The 12672-nt window shown below is 41.8% G+C and overlaps 1 pseudogene; it reads left to right on the top strand.

Annotated features, from left to right (window-relative positions):
• Positions 1–5816: 5816 nt before the first annotated feature.
• Positions 5817–11179, top strand: LOC125967460 (ras association domain-containing protein 8-like; annotated as a pseudogene).
• The last annotated feature ends 1493 nt before the right edge of the window (positions 11180–12672 follow it).

The raw sequence follows: 12672 nt of genomic DNA, 5'->3' as shown, positions 1-12672 counted from the left end.
TTGACCGCTTATGCTCATACAGAGAAAGAAAGAATAGATGATATGACAGCAAAACATGTCATTGTCAGATTATTAGAATTTCTTTAGATTATTAGAAGTCCTGTCCATCCAAGAAGTATGACAATGCTGTTTGTATGCCCAATTACAAATGACTAGAGATCAATTTGTGTTACACTAAAGTTAAAATATGCAAATCAAGTGGTAAAGAAATGCAACTTGCTTCTAGAAGATAAATAAATAAAATTAGAATGTGCTGTCCTCGTGTGCATGGGAGGGACCAGCTCATGATCGACCACAGGAAATGGCCAGCCTGTGACGAATCATTGGTGCTGGGAACTACCTTTTGCGTGCGAGAGCTGTGCATGTGTGTGCGTATATGTTAAAATGATGAACATTGGCTAAAGTTTTAGTATAAAAAGAAATTGCTAGACTGTGGTCTATCCAATTTGCACCGCAGAGCAGAAATGATTTTGAAAGAAAAAAATGAGAGGAAAAGAGAGAAGTCTGTTTGCGAGCAGAAACTAATCCACACTAGTGCATGTAAAGTGTCGAGCCCACATGAGAAATTCGAAGAAAAAAAACGACAGAACATGCTTTGAGGAATTGGAAGAAGCTAAATTGTGAATTTAAGATTTTGCAATGCTACATTTAATAGGAATAATTGATTGGTTGTGTTATAAGACTAAATGCAAGCTAAATCTGAGAGATTGAGTTCTTCAAATTTAAAAACAAAGAAAAAAATTCAGATTAATTTGCCAATTGTTTGTTTTAGTTAAGTTTTTTTGAATTGGTGGATTGTTCTACCAGGAAACCTGAGTTGAAAATGATATATGAATGTTGTGTGGTGAGCTTGGATGAATTGGGACCAATGTGATAGAAAGACTCCTTTTTGGAGACTGCGTGTGAGATGCAAATGAACATTGATGAATGATAGCCTGAATGAAAAGAAATTACAGGTTGAATGGTTGAAGTTGTTGGCGACTACTATGGAAAATTAGTAGAGCGACTTTGATGAAAGAGTGATTTTGAGCAGGTTGAATGTTAGAAAGAAACACGTAGCTTTTGGATTGATAATTAACTAGAGAAAAAAAACTGGAGAACCAGTAACACATGCAGAAGATGTGTGAACTGAGAAATTGAGAAGCGTTTTGGAAAGAAAGTCAAATTAAATGATGATGGAATCGTATGTAGTAAAGAACGCATTCTCCCAAAAAGTTTGTCAAGGTGTGAGGCATGGGCGGTGCCAAGCCTCAAAAGGAGGGAGTGAGTGGAACAGATAGTGGAAGATAGTAATAATACAACACTTTATGACAATGAATTTTCGAATACATTTGGTGTTATACTGTGGTAATTTTTTTGTTCTGGTGTAGATAGGTTAGCAACACGAGAGATTTAGAGGTTCAAAAGGAAGACAGTTAAAAGAAAACATTTTTGATTTGGACAATTGCAGGCTAACAGGAACATGAGAACGATAAGAACTACGAGACAACAACAGATGAAGAGCAGTCCTTGGCAGATTATATGATCAGGACGCTCAAACTGTGTCAAAGACAAATTTACTCCCGCCTGATCTTTCCTCCTCACAGGTCGACAACCCCATCAATCCAGGAGACTGGGTCTACATCAAGGTCATCAAAAGAAAGAACTGGGCCAGCCCGCGGTGGGAGGGACCGTTCCAAGTTTTGCTTGCTACTCCCACGGCGGTAAAAATTTCTCAACGGCCCAGCTGGATTCACCTCAGCCACTGCAAGTTGCAGAGAGTGCTGGACCCCTAATTCGGAGTGGTGGGGAAGGCTGACTACAAAGGGGCCCCATCGTTTAGGGTGAGGCGTCTCAATGTTGGTGAAGAATTCATCGATCCCCACTCCGCTAGGCGAGGCGATGTCCCGGTGTCTCTGCCATCCTAGTAGCAACGGGGCTCCATATGCCAGATGGATCCTCTGCTGCGTTGTGGTTGGAGCGTGCTATGGTCTATTGACTCATCTGAACAGACCAAATGACAATGTTGCCCGTGGTAAACATGATGAGAACTTTGAAGACTGGTCATGGGACCCCAGAAACCCATACGAAACCAACACTTGGTACCGGTATGTCAGGTTCACTGTGAGAGCTCACACACAGGAGGCGTGCTATGTGTGTTCGAAACTCCTCCCTTCCTCCACGCAAGTTCGCTTGGAGGCCAGAGCAATGAATGTCACTGAAGCGAAACGTATGGCATCCATGGGAGGAGTTGGATATCAACGCCGAGCAGTCACAATCAGTGATGCCGACCCATCCCACTCTGGACTTGCAGACGGTGCCTATGATGAACATTTCTGGGCAAATCTAAATGTGACTGTTAGAGGATGAACAATACCACAAGTGGCCTACACGGAGAGACCAGCTGGAGTGAATTACACATGTTACATCCAAGGTAGCAGGACCCACAAATGCATTAACGACGACTGCTCTCCAGGAGGAAACTGGATGGGAGCTTTTGACATCACCGCTGTGTGCCAGGATGAGAGAGCCGTTTTCAAGGTGTAAGGGCTCTACTACCAACATGGCTGCACCATCGGACGGGACCTACTTCATCCAGAGTTTCAGAAGCACTGCCTCACCTGCATCCTATGAGTGCACGTGCCTGTTCAGAACTGATCGTGGTTTTGTGGTCACCAGAGTTGTCCGATGCAGCCTGCCAACTGGACACGAGTGTGTGCGCCAGTGTGTGTGACAGAACACACCTACAGACTAGAACATCATCAGCTGACGAAAACACGAGCACATATACAACTTCTTAGGCGTGGCAGATGTGATAATGATAATGAGACGTGGATTGCGTAGATGCTGTTCTGTTGAGCATGTTTTACGGAAACTTGTTGATTTGACCATCAAATATGCTTCGCAAGTGATGGATACAATGATGTACTGTTTCTGTGTTTTTCTTTTTATTTTTTTATTGATAGCATTCTGGTCGCCTGTGGCAAAAGGGCCGTGTAAGAATTTTCCTGCTAATGACATCTGGCCAGCAGGTTTTTCGCTTACACAATAAGTTTGATCTGGGGTGTTGAGGTAATGCCTCATCTTCACTGGAAAGTGTTGCTATCATTGTTTGTTGTTTTTATTTTTACTATTCTTCTTTCTTCATTATACATATATATATGTTTTTTCTTACTTGTCTGTTGTTTGGGGTGACATAATCATATGATAAAACAGGAGGGAGATGTTAGGGTTTTCCAGGTTATCTTTATCGTAGGATTATGTTGGAATGTAAACTATAATGATTAAATCAATCTTGTCTTGCCCTCACAATGCAGAGTAAGATGAAGTGGTTGCTTCCTCTGCTTGATTGACCAGCTGGAGGGGAAGCAATCAAAGTTGTTCTGTTTCCCACAACAGTGTAAAACACCCCCTGCTCTGATCTTATCAGAGGCCGGGGGTTCACCAAACCTGTCCACTCTCACCCCCACTCTGTTTCTCTCAATAAAAATGCTCCTGCAAGAGGCCTGAGTCAGACTTCATTCGATCATCGCTGTTCAGACAGCGACGAATGGACTCTCCACCTGCAGGTGCTTAAGAGGACTTACTTGTCTCCTGTTTGGTTCTTGTAAAATAAGTTGGAGTGTGCACAACTCTAACACCATACATGTATGTATGTATGTATGTATGTATGTATGTATGTATGTATGTATGTATGTATGTATGTATGTATGTATGTATGTATGTATGTACATGTCAAAGTCAAAGTCAAAGTCTGCTTTATTGTCAATTTCTTCACATGTCAAGACACACAAAGAGATCGAAATTACGTTTCCCACTATCCCACGGTGACAAGACATATCACACAATATACATACAAGTAAACAGCATAAAAAGTAAAAACAAGAAGGCACAAACAATGAACAAATAAGAGCGATGAATGTATGTATGTCTATGTATGTATGTATGGATGGATGGATGGATGGATGGATGGATGGATGGATGGATGGATGGATGGATGGATGGATGGATGGATGGATGGATGGATGGATGGATGGATGGATGGATGGAAACAGACAGATCAAATGTGATCAAGCGAGCAAAAAGTGTGATTCAATAAAAAGGCTGTCTCATGCCTTGTCCATCTCGATCAATGATGTGTACAGCTTTTATTAACATGACAACTGAGTGCAGAACTAGGGCGTTGCCACGAAGCGAGCAAAAAGTGTGATTAGAAAATAGATGTGTGGATACAAATATTAAATCGTATATGAACTCATGGAATCAGCACTTCATCACTAAGATGCCGAGTTCCTCTTGTCTTTACTGAATAAATTAAATATACTTCAAAAGGTATAATTTCAGTAAATATTACATTCTTCTACTCTCAGAAACCAGCTAACAGTACATCAACTGTTCAACATAGTGACTCACTCCTCATGATGTTTGTTCAAGTTTGTGGTATGTTTGTGCTTATCTTACTACAGTAATTGCGCTGTACTGAGGGAAAACGGAGCTGTGAAACGTAGCTCACAGATGCACACCAAGGAGGAGAAAACAAAAGAGTTTTTAATGGGAAGTCCAGTGCATTAACTTTCATGATCTACTCATGTAGAATGTGAATATGATCTTGAGATTTCAAATGTAAGAGAATTTCAAGTGAAATAACAAAACCTTAAACAGTGCATGCACCAAGGTTCCTGCCACAAATTACATCACTTTTCTCACAAAACACCTCACAGGTCTGCATTCCTGCGCTTCGTTACTCTTCCTAAACTAGAGTAAGTCTGTATAGGTCTGAATATGTGAGGCCTTTGCTCATTAAACTAAACACACAACTGCAGGCATAGGTTTGCTCAATGATCGAGAGCCTTAAACTAGGTAAGTGTACATTTTATTAGCAGTTGATATTGTTTCTGAAATGTTTTTTGTTTAAGCGGCAAAAATGCTGTAAATATGCCACACCCTCTAACAACAGTCCCAACCTTCGTAGATGTATTTTAAAAGGTCAATTTATGTGGAGTTGGAGGAGAACTTTTTATTTATGCTATTAATAAATGCTATTCCTTAAACTTTAATTTAAAATAACAACCAGTCAATGCTTTATTGACTGAAAATCATGTATAATCGTATTACAAAATAGAAGAATTAAAATTCGTTGTGTGAAAGCAATCACTCAAAAATTAACAGGATTTATCATCATTGCAATCATTTCATAGAACTTCTAATGGAAAGTCCCGTATACTTTATTCCTGGAATTTTGTGATGCTACTGAGGATGTTTTGAATACTGTAAACCAAGTGTGTACTCTCTGAGTCAATCAGGAATGTCAGCGTGTTCTGCCACATTCCTGCATCCTTCAAACGTGTAGACAGAGACAAAGTTGCACACACACTCTACACACACACATCTGTTCTTGTGTACAAAAGATCTACGTGTCTAGTGAGAACTCTCTTTTTCAAAGGAATAAAATGTCCTTTGAAAAAGAGAATGTTCAGATGGTTTGTTGACTATAACATGCTCAATAAGATTTGTTGTTTCCTTGTTTTTTGTATGGGATAGTCAAAGATAATCTTAAACTTCTAGGAACTCCAGCAATGCAAATCACCATTGTAAAAGGACGGTGTCATAGGTTTTTATCTCTGCGTGTCGATTTCACATCGCATCCAATGACTTTTCCCGAGGTCACTGATGGTGTAATGATTCACTTATGCCCCCACTCAGTGATTGTGTAAATGTGAGTGTGATTGCGGTATAGAATTAGGATGGAAGACTAAATTTGGCTGAATTCCTGTCGAAGCCACTGAACCCTGACTATCGCTGTGTCCTTATCCTGTAGCTTCCGGTGGTGCTGTGTGATGGAGACAAAGGTTTGGGTGGAGGGTGCGGGATATCCCAGACTACTTCTTGCCAGGATATAGTCATTTCTCTTGCACAAGCAATTGGTGAGCAGTTTTATCATACTTTCCACATTTAAAGAGAGAGACTAAGAGAACAATAACAACAAAGTCAGTCAAAAGCCAAAGAATAAAGATGGGTCAAATGGGTTTTAAAAATGTAGAGACAGGCTTCCCTAACATTTAAGGGGAGCTCATTCCAAAGGGAAGGACCAGCAACAGAAAAGCCTCGATCCCCTCTGAAACTCCCTCTAGTCTTCAGTACTTCCAGCAGTTTTTGTCTAATTGGTTTTCTTAGAGAAATATGCCAATGATCATAACCTCGGAACATGTATGTACCGTATTGGCCGAATATAAGGCGGCCCCGATTATAAGACAACCCCCTCTTTTTCAAGACTCAAGTTTGAAAAAAGACTTTTTGAAAACCAAATGAAATTTTTATACAGAAAAAAATACATTACATCTGAAACAAATGATTTTAACAATATATTCGAGATAAAAAGCATGTTATTTTGCCTCATTCAAATCATGCGAATACTGTCTATCACAGCTTAATATCTGAACATTTAAATATGTAAACTAAAGTGCAATCACATTTGTAAATGAATGGCTTCTGGTTTTTGAAATGTAAATAAACCAATCTACTGTGATAAAACAAACACATTTCAATAACTGCATTGACCATTAAAGTGAAGTCTAACTAACTGTAGCCTTGAAACAAATCTGAATAAGGAAAAACATTGTAATAAAATAATGCAAACTGCTACCGCTATTGTTGGGGAGCCTGAGGACTGTATAGGGCAAACCTGGGCAAATTACGGCCCGCGGGCCACATCCGGCCCTTTGTGCGTCCCTGTCCGGCCCGCTTGAGGCCAATCGTAATTAAAAAAAAAAAAAAAAAATGTGTCGTATATTTGATTACAACTTAATTTTAAAAAATTAAATAAAATCAGTGCCGTGCGTGCAATACAACTGTTTTGCTTTTATTTTGAAAGGTGTCGCACTTCCGTGTAGCGTACGTGTATGTGAGCTGTGCATGAAGGTGAACAGTGCGAAGTAATGCTGCCCGAGAAACGTGTGCTGACCCTCAGAAAAGAAAAGTTGACAAGGAGCGCCGTGTTTTCAACAAGACATGGACTGCCAAATATTTCTGTACAGTGTGATATATGTTTTTTGTGGCTTCGCTGGTCTCCAAAAAACACTCGGTGGTCGGTGGTTGGTTGCAGGCAAATGAACACCTCAGGGACCCACGGCTGATTGGGAAAAGATTTTATTCAACCGATGTCAGAGTGAAGTCTTTTCAAAAGGTTGAATGGCCCCAAGGCATGGATGTAAAAAGCCAGAGAGAGCGAGCGAGAGCGAGCGAGAGCGAGCGAGAGCGAGTGAGAGCGAGCGAGCCCCTTCTTTTGTCAGGCCCGTAGCTTTTATACCTGACAAGAAGCTGATGTCACGGCTTTGGGTAACAGCTGCAGTTTGAGTCTCAGTCTGCTTGTTTCCCCTAAAAGGTCATTCCTTCATCTCTCCCTGGTCACGGACAACTGGCCCTTCTATCTTCTACTAAGTACTTATACATTACTGAAACTAAAGCTTCTCTGTACAGCAAAAATAGTTTGATAGTGTTAGGTTCAAAATCAGAATAAGGATCAGCAGACAAAACCAGTGAGGCAGAATGTTGAGTCTTTTCTCGCGAGGAGTGCAATCAGACTTACAGCAGTCCCGAAATACACTAAAGGTCCGTTAACACTCCTCGCTCTTTTTATTTAGGAATGCCCTACCCACAATGTGAGACTAGCCCCTGAGGTGGGGGGAAGCGTGGGCTTTGTCTCATGAGAAAAGAAACGAGATTCTATAAACAAAAGAAGTCGTAGACAAGATGTCATGAGAATCGAAAAGAGTGCAAGGACAAAATGCTATGTGAAATAAGAAGTCACAGACAAGACACCATGAGAAAAGAGTGCAAGGACAAAATGCCATGTGCAGACATCAACAAAATAGTTTGAGCTATCAACAGCTTTCTTGGATTCCCAGAGATGTAGAAGGTCAGGAAGCTCCAGACAGCATCGTATGACTTGTTGTAGTCTGGTGGACGTCTGCAAGGCGAAACAGCAAGCATTCTGTGCAATAATTTTATTAATAAGTACTCATTAGGGAACGCATGATAACATATATATATACAATGTATCTAACAGATAGTCTTACTGCTACTAGTGGATCATCTAATGCAACATACAGATACGCATAAAGTTCAAAATTCACTTCAACAGAAATGAAAGGTAAAGCCATGTGCCTGATTTGTGGTACACAGGTCGCTGTGTTTAAAGAATATAATTTGAGTCGCCACTACACGACCAAGCATGAGGAAAAATACATCTGTCTGATAAACAGCGCGCATCAGAGGCTGATGCATTGCTAGCAAAACTGCAAGCCCAACAAGGACTTTTTATCAAACTTCACACCCAGAGATGGAGCGGCTTTGTCATTTGAGGAAAAGTTAAAGAAGTTAAGAATAAATTGTACTGATTAATAATTGTTTTTTTATTTGACCTTTACACCACAATTTCACATAGCTTAATATAAATATAAACAGAATAATTGTATTCTTCTAATTACCAGTACCAACTATTTAAAATAAATAATTTCGTGCATTTTACAATGGAAGAAAATTGAGCAGGTTTAAGTTATCGTAGGTGTGGCCCTCTGACACAACTCAGGTCTTTCATGTGGCCCCTTGTAAAAATTAATTGCCCACCCCTGGTATAGGGGGTTGGCTCGGACAGTTATGCTCTTTTCGCCCCCTGGTGTCGGTCAGAACACAGGAGGGAAGACGTGGTTCAGTTTTGATTGCTTTACTGAATTATTGGCAAAAAATAATAATAAATAACCATAAATGAAATACTCTCGGCAACACACCAAACATAAGTCATCGATCGAGACAACAAAATACCGTTAGTCGCCGTGCCGCTGCGTAACGGGTACTCGTATGATGCGAGGCAAACTCAAAGGAGCGCGCCGAATCTGCCAATCAAACAGCGCGCACATGACGCAAACCGCGATGGGACAAACGGCACAACAGTGGACAGTAGAAACAATGAAATGCATATACTCACTTTGTGTCAAAGACGCACACGATCACAGCAACATACTCAGTCGATACCAGCAACCTTTAACTTACCGCTGCGCACAAGTGAAAATGGGTATAATGTCTAGACCCCGAATATAAGACAACCCCCACTTTTTCAGTCTTATTTCAATGCAAAATACCTCGTCTTATATTCGGGGCAATACGGTATGTATGGATGGATGGATGGATATGTATGTATGTAGTATGTATTGTATGTACATGTAGCATACATTAACCTATTAATCTATGACGCAGGTCAAACCGGCTGCTACATTCTCATCTTAAAATTACGCGGTACAGAGAGACCACTGGGTGCTGATGAATGTCCATTGCAGCACCTGAATAAGCTTGGACAGTTGGCTGCTGAGGTCCAGTTCATTCTGCGACGGACTGGTCCCAGCCTTAGTGATGGGCAAGAGAAAACATCCAGAGTCATTCATCCTGCTCTTCTCAAACTCCGAGATTCAGACATCCTGAAACACAAGGAGCTGGAGAAGTCACACACTTTCAATTTCGGTGTGCCAACAGAATCCAAAAGGACTAACTCAAACCAGAATCTAAACCCTCCCAGAGCCTCACGTGAACAAAATACTTCCCCTGTAAATGTTGTTGATCCTCCAGACCCTCCAAAGGTAAATAGCACTTCCTCCTCCTACAAGAATAATCTATTTAGGCAGATTCTGCAGCAACAGAGGATGCTGAAAGACTTGCAGATTCATCTTAAAGATCTGGAGGACGAGACAGAGTGGTGGGAACAGGAAATACCATCTGCTACAATTCTTGCAAGGAATTTGGGGTCTACAGAAGAACTGGACGGACCAGAACAACATTTTGAATATAACGAGAAGGAGCTCATGCAGAGTCAGCTATGGAGTGAAAGGTTGCAGGAAGAACTAGACCCAGAACAAGGTAGGAGATCAATATTTACTTTGTAAGATACTGTCCTTTTGTATCATCTTCATCAAAAATATTGTCTTGTCTTCATTTATCATAACAGAATTGCAGAGTAGTATACACAAGATACAGACATCCGTACTTGATAATAATTATCAAGTTGAAGGACTTCTGGGTCATTCGTCACGTCTAGAGCGCAACAAACTTGAAACCTCTCAGGTGGCTGCTCAAGACTCTGAGGACTCTGAAATGGAAGCTCAGCCTTCGCACGCAGCAAAGCAATGAATTGGATGATACAATAGCAAGGACTTTGAAAGAGCTGCAAACTACAGAAGACACACTTAGGGTATGAATTTTCATTTCATCAACCCAAATCCATCCATCCATACTTCCATTTATTCATTTATAGATCAAAACATTTCAGCAAGATTTTCTAAAAGATGTTTTCCTAATGTAATCCCCATTATCCTTTAGGGCAAATGGGAGACAATTGAAGAGCTGAAAAAGGAGCTGAGACAATGTAATTTGCAGCATTTCATCCAGCAAACCAGTGGCACTCCACTTGTAGACCAGCCAAACTCTTTTCCTGTCAACGAAGTTTTCCTTGGCAAAGCTGCCATTTTGGAATGGGCTAGCCTGATGATGTGATTTACAATGAATAAAATATGTTGGTGGTCAACAATTAATATACCGTATTTTTCAGATTATAAATCACGTTTTTTTTTTTTTTTCATGGATTTATACTGAGGAGCGACTTATATGTGAATTTTTTCACGAATTTTCAAAATAAAAATAAAAAAGTGAAACCGCAATAAACGAACCGGGATATAGCAAGGGATTACTGTAATTTGAATTTCAAGTGACGTCAACAGCGCAGTTGTTTACATAAAGGACAAAGATTTGATCACGGGATGACCAAGATGACGAAGGGCCCTACGTACTACCGGCATCATTAGCGGCTTTGTTTGTAAGTGACACAGAGGACGAAGAGTTTAAAGGATTTAATGATTTGGAGTGACACAGAAGGTTTAAAAAACTATTATTGCTTTTACGCACGCCCGATCCTACTCTACGGAGCTCTCTTCCACCTCCGTGGCTGGAAGTGCCACCTCCGGGGATGGAAGTCCACACGCCTGGAAGCCGACGCCAACGCCGGTGCTTGGGGCCGTGTGGCGGCGAACTATTTATGTTATTGTTATTTGATATATTTTATTTCGTGTAGCAACTTGTATATGTTTTTATCGTTACAGTTCAGTAGTTGTTGGCTCGTTGAACTCTTGTTTTGTTAAATAAAGAGCCGTTTACAAAACCCACGTCTTTCCTTGTACTTTGTTAACGCTACAATATAGTTATATACTAGATCTGTAGAATAACGACGAGGCTGACGTCAGGGCGCACGCGCGGCGTTGTTGACAAAGGACGAGGAATTTGATCAATGGGTTTAATGATTTGGAGTGACACAGATGGTTTGATAATATTATTGCTTCTATAATTGTTATTTGATATATAATTTATATATCGTCGTATGGGCCTGTGGAATATTTTGAAGTGCAAGCGCCGTCAGCGGTGCGCACCCATTGTTGACATAAAGGACGATCAATGGATTTAATGAATTGGAGTGACACAGATGGTTTTATAAACGTGTTATTTATGTAATAGTTATTTGAATATCTCTGAATGTTACGTCAGGCCCGTTCTCAGCTCTTCGTTTGCGTTTATGTCACGTTAGCATACCTATCGTTTAACCTGTTGTTGCTCGTTCATGTCTGTTCTTGGTGTTGGATTTTGTCGAATAAATTTCCCCCAAAATGCGACTTATACTCCGAAGCAACTTATATATGTTTTTTTTCACGTTATTGTGCATTTTATAGCTATCCAGCCATCCTTCCATCCATCTTCTTCCGCTTATCCGGGGTCGGGTCGTGGGGGCAGCAGTTTCAGGAGGGACTTCCAGACTTCCCTCTCCCCAGCCACTTCATCCAGCTCATTCCGGGGGTCCCCAAGGTGTTCCCAGGCCAGCTGAGAGACATAGTCTCTCCAGCGCGTCCTGGGTCGTCCCCGGGGTCTCCTACCGGTGGGATATGCCCGGAACACCTCCCCAGGGAGGCGTCCAGGAAGCATCCTGATGAGATCCCCGAGCCACGTGGAGGAGTAGCGACTCTACTCTCTCCCGGATGACCGAGCTTCTCACCCTATCTCTAAGGGAGAGCCCGGACATCCTGCGGAGAAAACTCATTTCGGCCGCTTGTATCCGGGATCTCGTTCTTTCAGTCACGACCCATAGCTCGTGACCATAAGTGAGGGTAGGAGCGTAAATCGACCGGTAAATCGAGAGCTTTGCCTTTTGGCTCACCTCTCTCTTTACCACGACGGACCGGTACAGAGTCCGCGTTACTGCTGACGCTGCGCCTGTCGATCTCGCGCTCCGTCCTCCCCTCACTCGTGAACAAGACCCCAAGATACTTAAACTCCTCCACTTGGGGCAGGATCTCATCCCCGATCCGGAGAGGGCATTCCACCCTTTTCCGATCAAGGACCATGGACTCGGATTTGGAGGTGCTGACCCTCATCCCGACCGCTTCACACTCGGCTGCAAACCGCTCCAGTGAGAGCTGGAGATCACGGCCTGAAGAAGCCAACAGCACCACGTCGTCTGCAAAAAGCAGAGACGCAATGCTGAGGTCCCCAAACCCCCTCAACGCCTCGGCTGCGCCTAGAAATACTGTCCATAAAAATTATGAACAGAATCGGTGACAAAGGGCAGCCTTGGCGGAGTCCAACCCTCACTGGGAACGAATCTAA

This window comes from Syngnathus scovelli, chromosome 4 (genome assembly GCF_024217435.2).
Source record: "Syngnathus scovelli strain Florida chromosome 4, RoL_Ssco_1.2, whole genome shotgun sequence".
NCBI lineage: Eukaryota > Metazoa > Chordata > Actinopteri > Syngnathiformes > Syngnathidae > Syngnathus > Syngnathus scovelli.
This window is presented reverse-complemented; position numbering and strand designations above follow the sequence as displayed.